At 43.9% G+C, this 17,234-nt stretch overlaps 1 pseudogene across 1 annotated transcript in view; it reads left to right on the plus strand.

Annotated features, from left to right (window-relative positions):
• The first annotated feature begins 13,684 nt into the window (after nt 1-13,684).
• Nucleotides 13,685-17,234, plus strand: part of LOC146696522 (serine protease HTRA1-like) — a 31,700-nt pseudogene continuing 28,150 nt past the window's right edge. The window contains exon 1 of the transcript XR_014923073.1: nt 13,685-14,095. The product of XR_014923073.1 is annotated as a serine protease HTRA1-like (transcript). The remainder of the gene's footprint in view (nt 14,096-17,234) is intronic.

Genomic DNA, 17,234 nt, shown 5'->3' on the forward strand with positions numbered 1-17,234 from the left:
TTACTCGGTCAGGCCTCTCCCGGGGCAAAGGAGGCCCTCGGGCACATTGTGCGCTGTCGGTCCTACGTGCTGCACAACAACATTCAATATTTAGTATTTACTGCTGTTTACACTTAGATAGATTAACGTGATGGTGTTGTGTTTAGTACGTTGCTCTGTTTTGTTTTTTTTTTTGCTTGTTTTCTCTTCTTTTTCTCTCAACAGGTGATCCAGGAGATTTTTTTTCTCTTCTTTCTCTTTTTAAGTGCCCTTTCTCACTGTCTGTCTTCCCTTCTGTTTTTCTTTCCCTTCATCTTTCTTTCTCCCTTTCCTATCCCTCAGTCATGTCTGTCCCGTCTGAAAACTGAAAACAAAATAAAATAAATAATAACAACAAAGGTTGATCAAATGGACCAATACGGCAAGGCCGTGATGATCCATTTGGCAAAGTAAATCCATTGGGTATCCTTGTTGGTCCTCAGACAACAATTCTGACGGCTAAAGAACCAAATGGGACAGGCAAAAAAAAAAAAAAAGAAGTAGTGGATTAACACAAATTACACTGTATAAAGAATAAATCTCATTTGTGTTAAATGTCTGCCTTCTACTTCTCTTTGTTTTGAAAACAAACACACACATCAATAAAACCAATAATAATTAGTTTGTTTGTTTTTAAAGTTTATTAATGTAAATGCACTGTCCGAACAAAAACAAAGACCTCCTTCATGATATTAGAACAAATCAAATCATTAAAATAAAAAAATGAGCCGCTTTTAAGACTTCTGTCTCTGACGTCCATAAATGATTCGTTTAGTTTAGTTTATTAAGAGCTGCATTAGCTCCTGCAATAGAGTTGCTACTCTTTCATGAACATGAAAGACAAAAAAGACCCATAAACAAGAAAACAATACAATTAAAAACAATAGCTCTACATTAAACATACAACATTAAACATTAAACGTACGTTAACTGTTACAAATAATCTATAGGATTCACAATAGCTCATTCGTGCTTATTTAAATTATTAATTCTGTCCCTGGGACCAACATGCTCATCACATAAAACGTCCAAGACCGAAGAAAAAATAACAAATTTTGAGGATTATTCCTGTGTAAATATATAATGTCTCGATTCCTTATAAAAGGTTGCTGTGTTCATTCTTAAAATCAAAAATTGTGGAAGTTTCTCCACTCTTCAGCCATTTTGCTGTGAACTCCACTTTTTAAGGCTGCGAAAAGAAAACAGTCTGAAAAATGTTGAAAAGCACCCGAGGCAAAAAATGGGATGGAGAAAATTTGTTTCTGCTGGTATTGTGTGAGGTCGATCGCTCCAGTGCATGTATGAATTCCAAACCATCTCAGCCTTGCCTCTGTCTCCAAACTGCTCAACCTGAGCTCTCCTTCTCTTAGAGTCTGATCTTGCAGACTGATTGGAGTTAGTGTTGTAGACCAAAAAAGCAGACACGTAAAGCAAAACCTGGTTTTAACAGAAAGCTAGCTGTTTAATAAGGCCGGTGAAAAAATACAAGACAAAGGCGGACCGAAACTAAACTAAACAGTAACCTAGACTGGGTAAACTAAAACCATGAAAACCTGGAGTTGAGAAACATGAACACCTGGAACATGATACATGGTAAACAAATGACCTGACAACGACTGACAGAAAATTCAAACACTTAGGAAGGAAGCGAAAACACATGGGGAACACAGCTGGGAAGAATAGACCTAATGGCACAAGAGGAAGCAAAACTGTACATGGGTACAAGAGACTATCAAAATAAAAAAGGAAACGCACAGACCAGGGAAGAAACAGAAATAGGAACAGGAACAGGGGACAAAAACAATTACATTGTTGAGAGAGAGAGAGAGAGAGAGAGAGAGAGAGAGAGAGAGAGAGAGAGAGAGAGAGAGAGAGAGAGAGAGAGAGAGAGAGAGAGAGAGAGACATGAAACGAAACACAAGGAGAAGAGCACGTAAACTGAAAAGCGAGACAAGGCAAAGGGAACCTAATAGAGAACAAAATAGCTGCTGTCTTTCTGTCACAAATCATCACTGATGGTTATTTGCACCCACTCTACCTTGCTTGCACTCTCTTCCTCACCTCTCATGGACACTGTATGTTGCTTTGGATTGTTCATGCCATTAAACTCGCCTACCAACACTATTTTCCTGCATGTTCACCTTTTCCTCTGTTCATTCCACTTCTTTCCACTGCATACCTTCACCTCTCCAGGCTCTCTCCTATCACTACACAGATCACAATGTCATCTGCAAACATCATAGTCCATGGAGTTCAGAGTCCATCCCTAGTGCCATACTACCTGTGCCTTGAATCCATCTGTCACATACCATACCACATACCTCACAACTGTCACGGCTGCCGAGGCGAGCCGTGTGGAGTTAGAAGAAGGACCCAAGATGCAGGCAGTGGATGAGATGCCGGTGAGTTTATTTACACAGTGGTGAGAAGGCAAAACAGGCAAGAGGGAAGACAAAGCTAAAGACCTGAACTGGGAAAGCTAAATGACAAACCTGAGATGAAACAAAAAGGGAAGCGAGGCAGAGAGACGAGCAGGACACCGAGGAACACAGACTGACACGGAGTTACACAGACGAACCGGCAACAGGCAGGAAAACACACAGGGCTTAAATACACACACCAGTAATCAGGGGATGAGAGACAAGAGGGCAACACAGCTGGGAGGAATCTGGGCTGACGGGACAGGGGAAACGTAAACTGATCACACTCACATACGACACGGACCTTCACAATAAAACAGGAAACTCAGACACATGGAACCAGACAAGACATTGAACTAAACAGACAGATTCACAAACAGATGGGGTGACACCATAGACAGACAGATACAGACGCAGACTCAGAGGCAGACCGAATATAACACAGAACCTAAACAATCATCTAGAAAATGATAACAAACTAAAAGCGCTGGGTCACCGACCCAGGACCATGACAGTACCCCCCCCTCAAGGGCTGGCCCCAGACAGCCCAGCAGAAACACAAAAACAGACCAAAACAAAACAGAAAAGGACCTGACCAGGGCAGGCGGAGGGGGCCCAGGACGGAGGGACAGAGTCCAAAAAGGCCCAGATGGCCAAGTTCAGGAGGCCGACCATGCGAATGGCAGCGGGGCAGGTCCGGATGCCGGCCACGCAGTAGGCAGTGGCGCGGAAACAGTTCTGGGGGCCGACCGTGTAGACGGCAACAGCGGCGTGGAAACAGTTCCGGGGGCCGACCGTGCGGACGGCAACAGCGGTGTGGAAACAGTTCCGGGGGCCGACCGAGCGGACGGCAACAGCGGCGTGGAAACAGTCCTGGGGGCCGACCGTGCGGACAGCAACAGCGGCGTGGAAACAAGTCCGGAGGCCGGCCACGCGGAAGGCAGTGGCGGCGTTCAGGAGGGCGTTCAGGAGGGCGTCCACGGTGGCGGAGATGCCCAACAAGCGGCCCGGCAGATGACCGACGATGTGGAGGTGGTAGTAGGGGACCTGAAGGCTGCGTGGCCCCTGCAGCCCCAGGCGAAGTGGAGGCTGGACCAGACGAGGCGGAAGCGGAGGCTGGACCAGACGAAGCTGATGAGGACACTGAAGCAGAGGCTGGATCAGACGAGGATGATGAAGCAGAAGCGGAGGCTGGACCAGGCGAAGAGGCTGAAGCAGAAGCGGAGGCTGGACCAGGCGAAGAGGCTGAAGCAGAAGCGGAGGCTGGACCAGGCGAAGAGGCTGAAACAGAAGCGGAGGCTGGACCAGGCGAAGCAGCTGATGAGGATGCAGAAGCGGAGGCCGGACCAGGCGAAGCAGCTGATGAGGATGCTGAAGCGGAGGCCGGACCAGGCGAAGCAGCTGATGAGGATGCAGAAGCGGAGGCCGGACCAGGCGAAGCAGCTGATGAGGATGCAGAAGCGGAGGCCGGACCAGGCGAAGCAGCTGATGAGGATGCTGAAGCGGAGGCCAGACCAGGCGAAGCAGCTGATGAGGATGCTGGAGCCGGACCAGACGATGCTGATGAGGATGCTGGAGCCGGACCAGACGAGGATGAAGCAGTGGCTGGACCAGGCGATGCTGAAGCAGATGCTGAAACCGGACCAGGCGAGGCTGAAGACTCAGAGGCCGCAGCAGGCGAGGGTGATGAGACTGCAGCAGGCGAGGGTGATGAGACTGCAGATGATGGCTGGACGGGCTCCTCGGGCCCCCCAGCTGACGAGGCAGGAGGCTGGACGGGCTCCTCGGGCCCCCCAGCTGACGAGGCAGGACGCTGGACGGGCTCCTCGGGCCCCCCAGCAAAAACAGTCTCAGAACCAGTGGGCACTGGAGCCCCTGGCACACACAGAACAGAACCAGCAGGTGCGGAGACCTCTGGCAGGAACGCAACAGGACCAGCAGGCACACGGGCCTCTGGCAGGAACGCAACAGGACCAGCAGGCACACGGGCCTCTGGCAGGGACAGAACAGGACCAGCAGGCACGCGGGCCTCTGGCAGGGACAGAACAGGACCAGCAGGCACGCGGGCCTCTGGCAAACACATAGCGGCCTGCAGCTGCGCAGAGCATTGACCCTGCTCAGGCAGCGACAGCCGGGTGCAGTCCTCAGCTGGCTTCTTAAACTCCAGGGGTCCAGAGTCTGATGGGGGCTGAAACCCAGCCTCTGGAGAGGCCCTGGAGTGCATCTCAGTCTCAGAACTGGCCAGCCTTTGAGGAATGTTGACATTATTATTAGATTTGTCTCTCTGCTTGGAATGGATGGGCGAGGAATAGTGTCTTTCGGGTAGAATTGACTTATATTGTTTTACAGGTGAAGCAACTGACACAGGATGCAGGGCTGGTGGCTGCTGAACAGGAGGCTGAACTGAAGGTGACTGACATAATGGTTGTGATGACAACGGTGGTGAAGTTGGAGACTGAACGGAGGATAAAGCTGATGATTCTTCTGCCAACTGAGCTACAGACCGGGCTATGGATTGTAACATGGTTTGTAATAAGTCCGGCTGTGACTGTAATTGAGCTCTGGATTGTGAGGCTGAATGTGGCGGAGGTGGCGACTGGGCTTCTGGCCGGGCGGATAACTGAGCTTCTGGCCGGGCGGCTAACTGAGCTTCTGGCCGGGCGGCTAACTGAGCTTCAGGCGATAAACAGTTTTTGTCCTGTGCCGTACAGAACATCACCCCTGAGTAAACGGTCCCACAGTTCAGACCAACAATACTGTCCTGTCCACTCACCACAGCTGGCCGCTCGGAAATCCCCAGGTCCGACTGTGGCGAGGAGCGTCGGCAGCGTGAGCGCCGTTTCCCCCTTGAAGGCTGGGTTGACGGGCCGGGCAGAACATCCTCTGTCGGACCGGGCAGTGAAGCATGAGTTGCAGGGTGGGTGGTAGCAGCTGGGGGGTGAAGACGGAGTCCGTTCAGAATGAAATTCTGTGCGAGCGGGTGAAGTGAGCTGAGCAGCCAGGGGAGACCAGAAACCAAGCGCTGTAGCCGATTAGCCACGGCTTGGCGAAATCCTCTCCCCTCGTGCTCCAGCCACGCGTTAATTAATTTGTCCACGGAGTAAACAATGTCCTCCCGGAGCTCCTTGGGCGGGTTGAATGCTGCTGGGTCCATAGTGGCCGGTTCGTACTGTCCCGGCTGCCGAGGCGAGCCGTGTGGAGTTAGAAGAAGGACCCAAGATGCAGGCAGTGGATGAGATGCCGGTGAGTTTATTTACACAGTGGTGAGAAGGCAAAACAGGCAAGAGGGAAGACAAAACTACAGACCTGAACTGGGAAAGCTAAATGACAAACCTGAGATGAAACAAAAAGGGAAGCGAGGCAGAGAGACGAGCAGGACACCGAGGAACACAGACTGACACCGAGGAACACAGACTGACACCGAGGAACACAGACTGACACGGAGTTACACAGATGAACCGGCAACAGGCAGGAAAACACACAGGGCTTAAATACACACACCAGTAATCAGGGGATGAGAGACAAGAGGGCAACACAGCTGGGAGGAATCTGGGCTGACGGGACAGGGGAAACGTAAACTGATCACACTCACATACGACACGGACCTTCACAATAAAACAGGAAACTCAGACACATGGAACCAGACAAGACATTGAACTAAACAGACAGATTCACAAACAGATGGGGTGACACCATAGACAGACAGATACAGACGCAGACTCAGAGGCAGACCGAATATAACACAGAACCTAAACAATCATCTAGAAAATGATAACAAACTAAAAGCGCTGGGTCACCGACCCAGGACCATGACAACAACTGTCTACCTGTGCTCATACATGTCTGCCACCACCCTCACATACTACTCTGCCACCCCTGATCTTCCTATGCAGCACCAAAGTTCCTCTCTTAGCACCCTATAATATGCTTTTTCTAGATCAACAAAGATATATAATACAAATATAAAATATAATAATAATATATATAAAACAGGTCCGCGGCTCCTAACCATAGTAAAGGGCCCTCTGGCTAATACGTTGGGTACCGTGTTGGGCTCATAACCGAAAACTAGGTTTACTTTGTTGTCTGGGTCAACTTTGCGAACGAGAGACAGAGAGAGGTGTTGAAAGGCTGCTCCAACAGAACGTATTGTATTGGAGGAAAACACGAACACAGTGTGCAGTCGAGTCTTAATAGCTTACTTACAACTGGGCTCGTCAGGCACTCTTTTTGGCTGCAGTGGTTATTATTATATTTACATGTTTCCATCTACCGTTTCTGGTTGGTGACAACTCTTAATTTTCGACTGTTCTTTTTCTCCCTCCCTGGCGCTCACAGATACATGACGGGTATGGCAGTCCATTCTCCCTGCAGCATGGACTACACTGCCCATGAGGCTACATACTTTAGGGTTATGCCTGTAACACTCTGCCTATTGCCTTCATATTAAATCATTTTTTGAATAATAATTTTTAATAATATTTCTTCATGCGGGCCACAAGTAGAGGTGACATGAGCCGCAAGATTGAGACACAGGCATTAGAGCCTCTTAATGCGTGTTTTGTTTGAGTTTCCATCGGTCTGGAATTACCAAAAATAGAGAGGGGACAGCCTAACATATGAAACAGGATAAGACCACTGTGTAATCCATTTATTTCAACAAAGTAACTGTATTCTGAATACCACCTTTTTAAACGGTAACTGTAACGGAATACAGTTACTCATATTTTGTATTTTAAATACGTAACGCCGGTACATGTATTCTGTTACTCCCCAACAGACTGGGAGGACACAAATGCTCGGGAAAACAAGAAGGTCTAAGGAGATAAACATAGAAACATGGAATGACACACACAAGGAAGGGAACATGGGCACAGAAAATGGAGATAAGGCACAAGGACTAACACACCTAAACACAAAGACATGAGGGGAGAATAAAGGTACATAGGTTAACATTGAATAAACTCAGGATTCCCACTAAGAATAATAAACCATAACACAAAAGGTCATAAAAAATACAAGAAACACAAAATGCAGGTTCAAAAGGACCAAGAACCACAACATGAACCGGACAAAGAGGTTTCGAGCTTGGTGTCCATTCTACATTATCATGCTATGAGTGCATCAAAGGGCACTTGGGATTGTTCTGAGAAGCCCTTCCACATGACATGGGTGTGTCACCTAGAGTTAACATTTAACTAGTTTTAAGGAACAGTGTCAAATAGGTTCTACCTTCGGAGGCACTGGTCCTCCAACAAGTGTAATTTAAGTGAGAGAAATACGGAGCCTCTGATGGATACAGAGCTATTCTCTCAGTCACAACAAGAGCAGACAGTTAATTATGAGGCCGAAAAACCCAAAGAAAGAACATCATGGGCAAAGCAAATTAGAATGAAACCTGCATCGTTTGAAAGAAGCCGACTTGAATATCAAGCGCAAGTGTGAACAAAAGATTGAACAGCGTTATTTATTTAAAAGAAAAAAAATTGGACAGCCTGTCTTTGAGCTCAAGTCAAGTTTGTGCAAGATAAAATCATAACTGATTAGTTATAAAGCTATGCTCAGTGCTGTTTTGCTATAACATGTTAACTCTGAAATTATTTTTGTTATTATTATTAACAAGTTAGATATGAATAATTGCAAAAAATTGGAAAAATGTTTAAGAAGTCATCACAGATTAAGTCACCCTAGCTCTACTCTAACCATATTTTGGAAAAGGCCAAAATATAGCTTTTGAGATAAAATTTGAATAGTTTTTTGTTTTGTGTGATGGAGTATGATTATTTTCTTTGTTCCCTGACTTCCAAGACTCAGTAGAACAGTTTAATTAAAACAAAAAGTGCATGTTCTGATTGCCTAGTGTTTGCAGGTCTACGTCAGTTTGGTTAAGTAAATAAAGTAAGTAAAAGTAAACAAACATTTTCTTTGTACCATACCTTTTAACATAAATAACACAAAGTGCTTGAGAACAAAATATTAAAAGCATAAAGACAATGAGTTATGCAAACGGAAGTAGTTTTTTGTGGGCAGGGAACCTGCTGGGGTTGTAAGTGCACTGGTGTATGCTGGGGTTGCCCATACAGAGCTCTGAAAATCCAAACTAGAATATTAAAGTGGAATCCAAAGTTAACTGGGAACCAGCGCAACTGAATTAGTAATTGTGTGACATTTGTGTGCTTAAAAGGTTTAGTCAGTGCTGAAACCACTGCAGACATTCAAAGGAAACTTTTTAAGACAAGTAAACAATGAATTACAATAATTCCAACAAAATGAAATGTCCAAATCTAACAACTATTATAAAAATTTAAATCAAATATAAAAGATTCATCATACCATTTGTTACCATCGGTTATTTCATCCGTAGTCACTTCATCATTCGGTTTGCCTTATTTCTGGTCACCAGGTCACTGCAAATCCAGTGTATGTGGCTTTATCTGTGTAGCATACAGTAAGTCAAGACCATCAAAGTGCATATATAAAAAAAATTTCTCTCTCGCCCCTGTGGGCAGTCTTTATCCTTCCAGCTTGGGTCCTCTACCAGAGGCCTGGGAGCTTGAGGGCCCTGCGCAGTATCTTTGCTGTTCCTAGGACTGTGCTTTTCTGGACAGAGATCTCAGATGTTGTTCCTGGGGTCTGCTAGAGCCACTCACCTAGCTTGGGGGTCACTGCACTGAGCGCTCCAGTTACTACTGGGACCACTGTTACCTTCACCCTCCACATCCTCTCGAGCTCTTCACTGAGCCCTTGGTACTTCTCCAGCTTCCTGTGTTTCTTCTTCCTGATATTGCTGTTATTCAGTATCACTACGTCTATCACTGTTCCGTCTTCCTCTGTTTGTCCACCACCACTATGTCAGGTTGGTTAGCCTATCCGTCTGTATCTGGAAATCTTGCCTGGTGTGGTAAATCCCAGACTCTATGGATCTTGTGCTCAGAGCTTGTTACTGTGCTGCCATGATTAGTGCCTCTGTGCTGTCTTTCAGTCCAGCTTTGGACTGGTAGGATTTCTGGATGTCAGCCACTTCATCTATCTGCCGGTGGTACATACCATGCAGGGGCCTGTCCCTCCATGATGGTTCCTTCTCTTTCTTGGGTTTCTGCTGCCTGAGGTATTCACTGAGCATGCAGACGTTCATGGCCATCTTACTGAGCTAGATAGATAGTTAAAAAAACAGGGATTTTTCCTTCTCCAGTCAGTAAGTGTTGTCTGTACTGCCAGATATGGTGTTATTTTTATTGTCTTTATAAATACTTGTTTAATGACTTTTGAATGTTTTTAATAATGGCGTACTCTGTTTGTCCAGTATTCAGTTCAGATCAGATGTGACAAGAATGTGCAGCCTTGTACTGTAAAACCTCACTGTGATAATAACCTTTTTTATAGATGCATCTTAAGGGAACCCACATAGTAGTGGGAAAAATTTCCTTTTGATATGGAGATTTTACCAAGACTTAAATTGAGAGATTAATGCTGATTGTATACTCTTTCTCTTTCTTTTTCTTTTAATTTTTATAAAGCACTTCAGGATTTCCACCTGGTGTAAAGACAGGGAGGAGTTTTTTTTTATTCAAAAAGGGAACAGTTTTCTAATAACTAATCTTTTTTTTTTTTTTTTGCTTTAAAACAGGATTGTGCGAGTGAGGAAAGTCTGTTGGGAGTGCTGACTGTCTCTGATGAAGCAGTGCCCATTTCTTCAAATCCTCTCCACCTCAAACCAGAGTCTACTAACATTCTTTTTGAAGGAGGTATTTAATGGAGGGCCTTGAGAACCTACCTCAAGTACTTTGCCTCTTGTTTGGGGCTGTTAATGCTTTATCCTTGGGCTACCCTCAAGCCATGAAAAACAGTTTCATATTTATTCAAAGACTGATGCTTGGCTTGGGACAGATGCTTTAACAGTCAGAATGTAACTAAATTAGTCTCATACATGAAATTAAATTATGCTTTGCGACACTTTATATGTACATGTAAAATCTAGCAGGAAGGTTAGCTCTGTGGTCGGCATGAAGCTGGACACTGGTGGCAGTGGCAGAGAAGAGGCAGAGAAGAGGACATTATGGACAACACTGGGCATCCACTGCATATGGTCATAAACAGCCAGAGGAGTCTGCTCAGCATGCGTTGCTTCTTCCAAAGTCTACTGTTTAACTCCTCACTGGAGGGGAAAGGGAGGGGACAAAGGAGGGAGAGAACAACTAAACTGTAGTGCTTTTCACTGTGCAATATTTTTTTATATTTGACTGTGCAACAATCACTGTGCAATATATTTACAATAGTTGAAATGTGCAATAGACTTGGGCTGTCTACATCTCATCAATGGGTATATTTTACAGATATTCCTATTTATCCTATTTATCCCTATTTTATTTTTTGGTAGTCCAACTCTGTAACATGGAACTTCTGTTGGTGCTGTGCTAGTGTAAACTGAATTTCCTGGAGGAACCCACCCAAGGGATTAATAAAGTTTTATCTAATCTAATCTAATATGTGTCTTAAACCTGCATTCTTTTTAAAGGCCAGCAGGGGGCGTTATCTGTAGTTGCACGCACATGGGAAAATGGTTCTCTAACCTCTATAAACACTTTGCTCCTCACTTATGGTCTCAGTTGCTCAGTGCAGGGAATGTTATTTAAAGCTTTAAGCCCATTTTGTAAATTTTGTTCATCTAAAGTGTCAGAAAGAAGGATTACCCAGGATATACTGATGGCCTACCGACTTGTCACTCATAAGACGGTAAGCAATGAGCATGCAGTCTCATAATCAAACTCATAATCATAATCATAATCTCTCCCTCCACCTCTCATTCAGTTTCATAACACCAAGATGGGGATGGCAAAAATGTTCATCTTCAGGCTTCAAAATGGAACCACTTGGGTTCTGGCTTCCTCCCACAGTCTTAAGACATGTGGGGTTAGGTTTATTGGTAACTCTAATATGCCTATAGGTGTGAATGTGAGTGTGAATGGTTGTCTGTTTCTGTCTCTCTGTGCTGACCCTGCATCAGACTGGTGATCTGTTTAGGGTGTGCCCCACCTCTAGCCCAGTGGCAGCTGGGGTAGGCTCCAGTCCTCCCCACAAGCCTGATAAGGCTAAATAGAAGAGAATGGATGGATGAAAGTTATACCTGTACCTATCCGATTGTTCAGTCTGACGTCACTAGCCGTGTCTGGGTCTAAACTCCGCTGCAGGTCCATATATCAAACGATCACTATGGCATTACTGAGAGTTGAAAAACTGTCTAAAGTCTTTCATCTTTAATAAAATGATCAGCGTTCTGCTCTACCAGGTGTAACAATTGAGTTTAACATCCAGGCATCCATGAAAACGGAATTTATGACATTTAACGGAGTTAGAAGTTAGCAGGGAGTTAGCTCGCTAGCTTCTATCTAAATACAATATAGCATGCATGTCCTGACTGCGGGGTTTTTGGAAACAAATTAAAACGTACAGCTCTGTTATCACTTCCAGCATAAATGAAGACAGAAAACTAAACAGCAGTGACGTTTGTAGGGTTACTGAAGTTGGGCTAGCTGGTATATAATGATGTGCTACACATAGCACATAGCGACACAGCTATGTTAGCATAATATAAACAAGCTAACTTTTTTTCCCACTCGATAAAAGTTAACGTGAGTGTTCTCGGTGGTCAGGAACAAATGTAATCGCATGGCAGGATGCTGTAAAAGGACCAAACTTCAACCAGGAGAACAACTGAGATAATCCATCCACATATGAGGTTAGTCATTCATATACTGCTGCATGGGCTGGGCTGTAGTTACATCCTAAGGTTTTAAATACTGAGCTTAAATAAGTGATTAGTAGTAATAAAAGCCGAGGGAGGTCAACAGGGATCACTGACTGTTTTAGGAGCTTTTTGAGATCAAATAGAAGAAAATACATAACATTAAACATGTTAACAAAACAAATGCCATATTAAACACAGACTACTTTAGACCCGGAAGTAGGATTCGTCGCGTCATCACTGAACAACCGGATACCTGTTGCTCTTGACTTCTTGTTTCAATTTTCTGTGTTTTTATGTGGACAGAGATATTTTTCAAAATGAAAGTGGAAAATGCAGACTTCTTACATGTTCTAGTGTTCAAGCTCACATTAATCCTATTAAATATTTTTACACTGGCTTCCAACTGACCTCAGAATTTGTTTTAAAATTCTCATACTTACACACAGAGCACTAAATGGACACAATCCAGACTGCTTATTTCAAAAGCTTGTTTAATACACTGCTGTCCGCAGCCTTTGTTCACGGGCTCAAAATCTATTAGTTGTTCCTCATACAAATTTTAAAGACTAGGGGTAAACAGGTCTGTGGCACCGGGACTTTGGATCAGTCTACTTCTCCTGCTACATTCAACTGACTCTGTGAACTCTGGCCTTCTGTTGAGATTCTTTTATTATCATTACTTGATCTGTTTTTTATTATCTGGTTATTATTTTTATTTTTTATTGTTGTTATTTCATTTGAACATTGTTTGTATTGCTATTAACTGTGTTTGCGATTATTCCTAGTTTTTACCTTTGTTGTACGCCGCTTTCTGACTTTATGTCTGTGCAAAGCGCTCAATAAATAAACATTACTTACTTAGACAGTGACTAGGGTTACACCACCTGTTGCTCTGGCGTGCTTTTGACTGTGCATGTCATTACTTTTGTGTGTTTTTCACGTGGACCTTAAGAAAAATCCATTTTTAAAAAATACACAAATTTTGGGGACTATAGCCTTAAAGCGTCCACATGCTGCAGTTTAATGTTCACTGTTAAAAATTCCCAGGATACACACATTGACATGGAAAGTGTGACAAGTGATAAAACAAATGATTAAATGATGCATTTACTTGTAATTGTGAGTTCTGATCTGTTCGGCCTTCTGGCTCGCTGCAGTATTAAAATCCTGCACTCTAATTATACACCACAGACTAAAGACAAAAAACATTTATCATCATATGCATTTTTATCTCCATTAATTGGAGGCCCTACACCACCCTTGCTTTCTCACACAAAAGCCGCGTACATGTACCATGAACCGTGCTGCAGCTGCATTCCATTGTCCTTTAATGTGATACAGCATGCAGCAATACGAAGTAGAAGCCAGGAGCAACATGCTGCAACTCGAACCTCACTGCCATCAGTGTTGGGGGCTGTAAGAAGACCAGCTCCGTTTAGGTGCATTACACCTGCAGCCTCTTTAAGAGCACAGAGACTGCTGCAAACTGATTCTTCACACGATGAAGAGCCTCGCTTACCTCACGCTTGTGTTCTCTGCAGTCCATACAGGCCTGCTAAGAGAAAGACAAACCTGCCTACAGGTGTGTGCCACCTCTCAGTGTCCTGCCCCACCGCACGCCAGGTAAAGGACGCCTGCGGCTGCTGCGTGGTGTGTGCGGCCGGGGAAGGTGAAGCGTGCGGGAAGCGCAGCAGCGGCCACCTGTCCTGCGGTAACGGGCTGCGGTGCGACTCAGGCCCGGGGAAAGCCGGAGGGTTGCAGAGCCTGTGCATGTGTGCCTCCTCCGGCCCGGTGTGTGGCAGCGACGGCAGGACGTACCCCAGCATCTGCCGCCTGAGAGCCAAGAACAGGAGAGCCGAGCTCGGAGAGACCTCCCCAGTGTTTTTAATCCAGAGGGGTCGGTGTGACTCTGGTAAGCTGTGGGATATTAGCTTTGGTCTAATATCCCATCTTTGTTGTTTTCCTCTTTCTTTCCTTTTTTCTTTAAAAAGAGATCTGTGTATAACTGATATGAAACAGCAATTGTTAAAGTTAAAACTGTGAATAATACTGAAGAATGATCTTATGACAACATTTTCTGTGGAGCAGGTAAATTAACATATAAGTGATTTCAGAGAAGCCAGAGTGCATGTCCTGACGCGTGATGACACCGTAGCCTCTAAACAAAGGGGGTAACCTACTTCTGCTGCACAAAGGTTTTTTGTTTTTTTTGTTTTGTTTTTTTTTTACATAAAATCGATAATGAACCAAATTAAAAATGCATCCTCGTACTTCTGTTTCTCTTTATGTTATACTTTTCTGCTAATTAAGGATTAATAGTTTGATAAAGATGAACTAAATTATACAGTGGCGTTAATAGAGTAGTATAAGCAATGCTATAGCTGTGTAATAGCAATCAGTTTTCACATATGAACTTGGGGACTTTTCTTACAAGTCCACAGTTGAGGTCTCTAGACTTTTAAAAGGTAATGATGTTGAACAGCATATCTTTCCTTAACACCAGTGTTTCTGACAATGCACAAGTTCTACTGCTATTATACACTGTGTATAAAAGATGAATACAGTGATGTCATCCAGTTTAGCACCATGTTGAGTTTTTGGTGAAATTTTCTGGACAAGCCTCTTACCACCAACCATCCATTTATGACTACAGTGTATCCATCTTCTGATAAACCCAAGAACAGGAGGGCAACAAGCCAGTGAACTCCTAGTGCCAGTCCTAAGCCAGGGTAAATGGGGAGTGTTGTATTAGGAAGGGCATTTGGTGTAAATTCTTAGCCAAATCAAGCATGTTGATCATAAAGAATGATGGAGCCCGAATTAACGACTCAACCTCAGAAAACGGTTCAGTAAACCACTGAGCCAGTTTCTGCTGACCAGTTGTCAAAATGGTCTACTGTATAAACATCAGGGCTAAAATCAGTTTAAACTGGGTTCGGAGTTGGAACTTTCAAAAATGAGTGGCAGATCAAATGCACTGGAGGATAAAATTATGCCCACTTACTGCTGAGAATTTTTTAAATTAGTTAGACAGACAGAAATGCTGTGATTTAATAAATATTTCTGGGGAAAATGTATGTGGGAGTTCCACTTATGTGCTTACATAACTACAAAACTCTTGTCTCTCCTGGGATGGTAGGTCTTCTCATTGTGTGTTGCCTGGTGATATTATTTGTATGGCCCCGTGGACAATCAAAACATACTGTTCCCATATACTAGTGATGACACAATGGTTAGTACTGCTGCTGCATAGCAAGAAGATTCCGAGTTCTAATCCATAAATTGTCAAAGGAGTTTGCAGAGGTGTTGAGGAGGCAACAATTTTCCTTCACTTTTTAGCCAAATTTAGGGGGAGAGGGTGGTATCTTCTTAGCAAGCGTTAAATAGACATCTGGCAAAGTCATCTAAAGAAAAGCAGTGACTGCTGTTGCATTATGGGGGGTATAGGATTCACATTTCTTGGATTTATTCAAATGTTAAGCCTCAGCTGGTCTGTTGCTGCTCCTGTGACGCTGAAGATTGCTGTAAATCTCAGTTTTTTCTATTTCTGTGGTTCGTGGCTACTCATCTTCACCTGTGCTTTTTAATTTCACTCATAAAGCTAATAAGTCATTCCCCAGAATGTGTCGGACTCAAAATCATCTACCTTGGGAAAAGTTGTCTTCCTGGAATATGCTGATATAGGGAACCTCATAATGTTCTGCATATTCATGTGACATAAAACAGTGCATTCTCAAATTCTCCACTGATGGCTTTTCGTTCTCCTGAGAGAAACCCAGCACCACACTGCCACCCAAATATATCCTCTTCATTTTCCCTTCCTGTCCTATCCATTTTCAGTTGCACGTTTTATCACAGCCTTCCAAAGAGGTGAGAGAATACATCATGCATTAGACCTCCAACTGCTTGCCTATGCAAGCTGGTTTATGCAAATCCCTGAGCACTGACAATGTAGATGAGGCCGTAAAATATAAAATATAGCAAAAAGGAGATGGGAATATCCCTGTCAGAAGGATTAAATATAGCCTTCACTTTGCTCAGATACTGGCTTCATAGATATGTGACCTCCTCTGCGGTATGTGAGTAGAACGGTATAAATCAGAATATATCACAAAGGAAGGCTGCATAGCACAAAGTAATCCATTCACATCCAATTAGATTTACCCTAAACAGAGGAAACTCTTGTGTCTGGTATCTGCCATTTATTTAATGGAAGAAGTGGAGATGGGGACACTCAGTTTTCCCCAGCATCATGAAATGTAACAAAATGCTAAGCAGAGATGAATGAATGAATGCCTTTATTTGTCGCTTGCAGTTGCCTGCATCAAAAGGTCTTGTGCGTAGCATGGAACAAAAGTGCAAAGACTCAACTACCCTATCACTGTTAAAAAAAACCATCCTAAAACAACAGTAATATTCCGGCAGCTGGGGCGCCAAAATACGACCATGAAATAACAGAAAATAACTGTCCCATAAAAATACGGTCATTTTCAGTAATGAAAATAGAGTTTGTTGCGCTAATTTGACATGGGATTCTGCCTTTTCCAAGTGCTTTTAGACATTAAATTAGGAACATTTTTACATGATCAAACAATGAAATTACCTATAAACAAGGTCACTGAATGTGGCAATATGAATCATAATACGTAAATGTACAGAAATATACAGTTAATTTAAATAACAATTGATTGCATGCCCTGGGACAGAGGCGAGGCTGCCATATCGCACCATCGGCCCCTTTGGCCATCACTAGTAGGCGGTAGGTGAAGAGTCCTGACCACGGACACAACGACGGAGATTGTCCGAGCCGGGGCGCGAACCGGCAATCTTCGGATCACAAGGCGAACTGCCAACTCTTGAGCCACGAACGACCTAACTAGCAACGATAATAATACTTATGTGATGTAACACAAGCTCATAGGGATCATGTTATATACTTTTCCATAGCATTACATTTGAATTCAACAGTTCAATCTTTCAAATAACGGACAGATACATTTGTGAAATCATGATACATTTGTGAATGTATTTTAACAATCTAAATATGCATA

The sequence above is a fragment of the Copadichromis virginalis genome, linkage group LG12 (assembly GCF_057382275.1).
Source record: "Copadichromis virginalis isolate Kocher_CV1m ecotype Utaka linkage group LG12, C_Virginalis_male_GT1.1, whole genome shotgun sequence".
In the NCBI taxonomy this organism is placed as follows: domain Eukaryota; kingdom Metazoa; phylum Chordata; class Actinopteri; order Cichliformes; family Cichlidae; genus Copadichromis; species Copadichromis virginalis.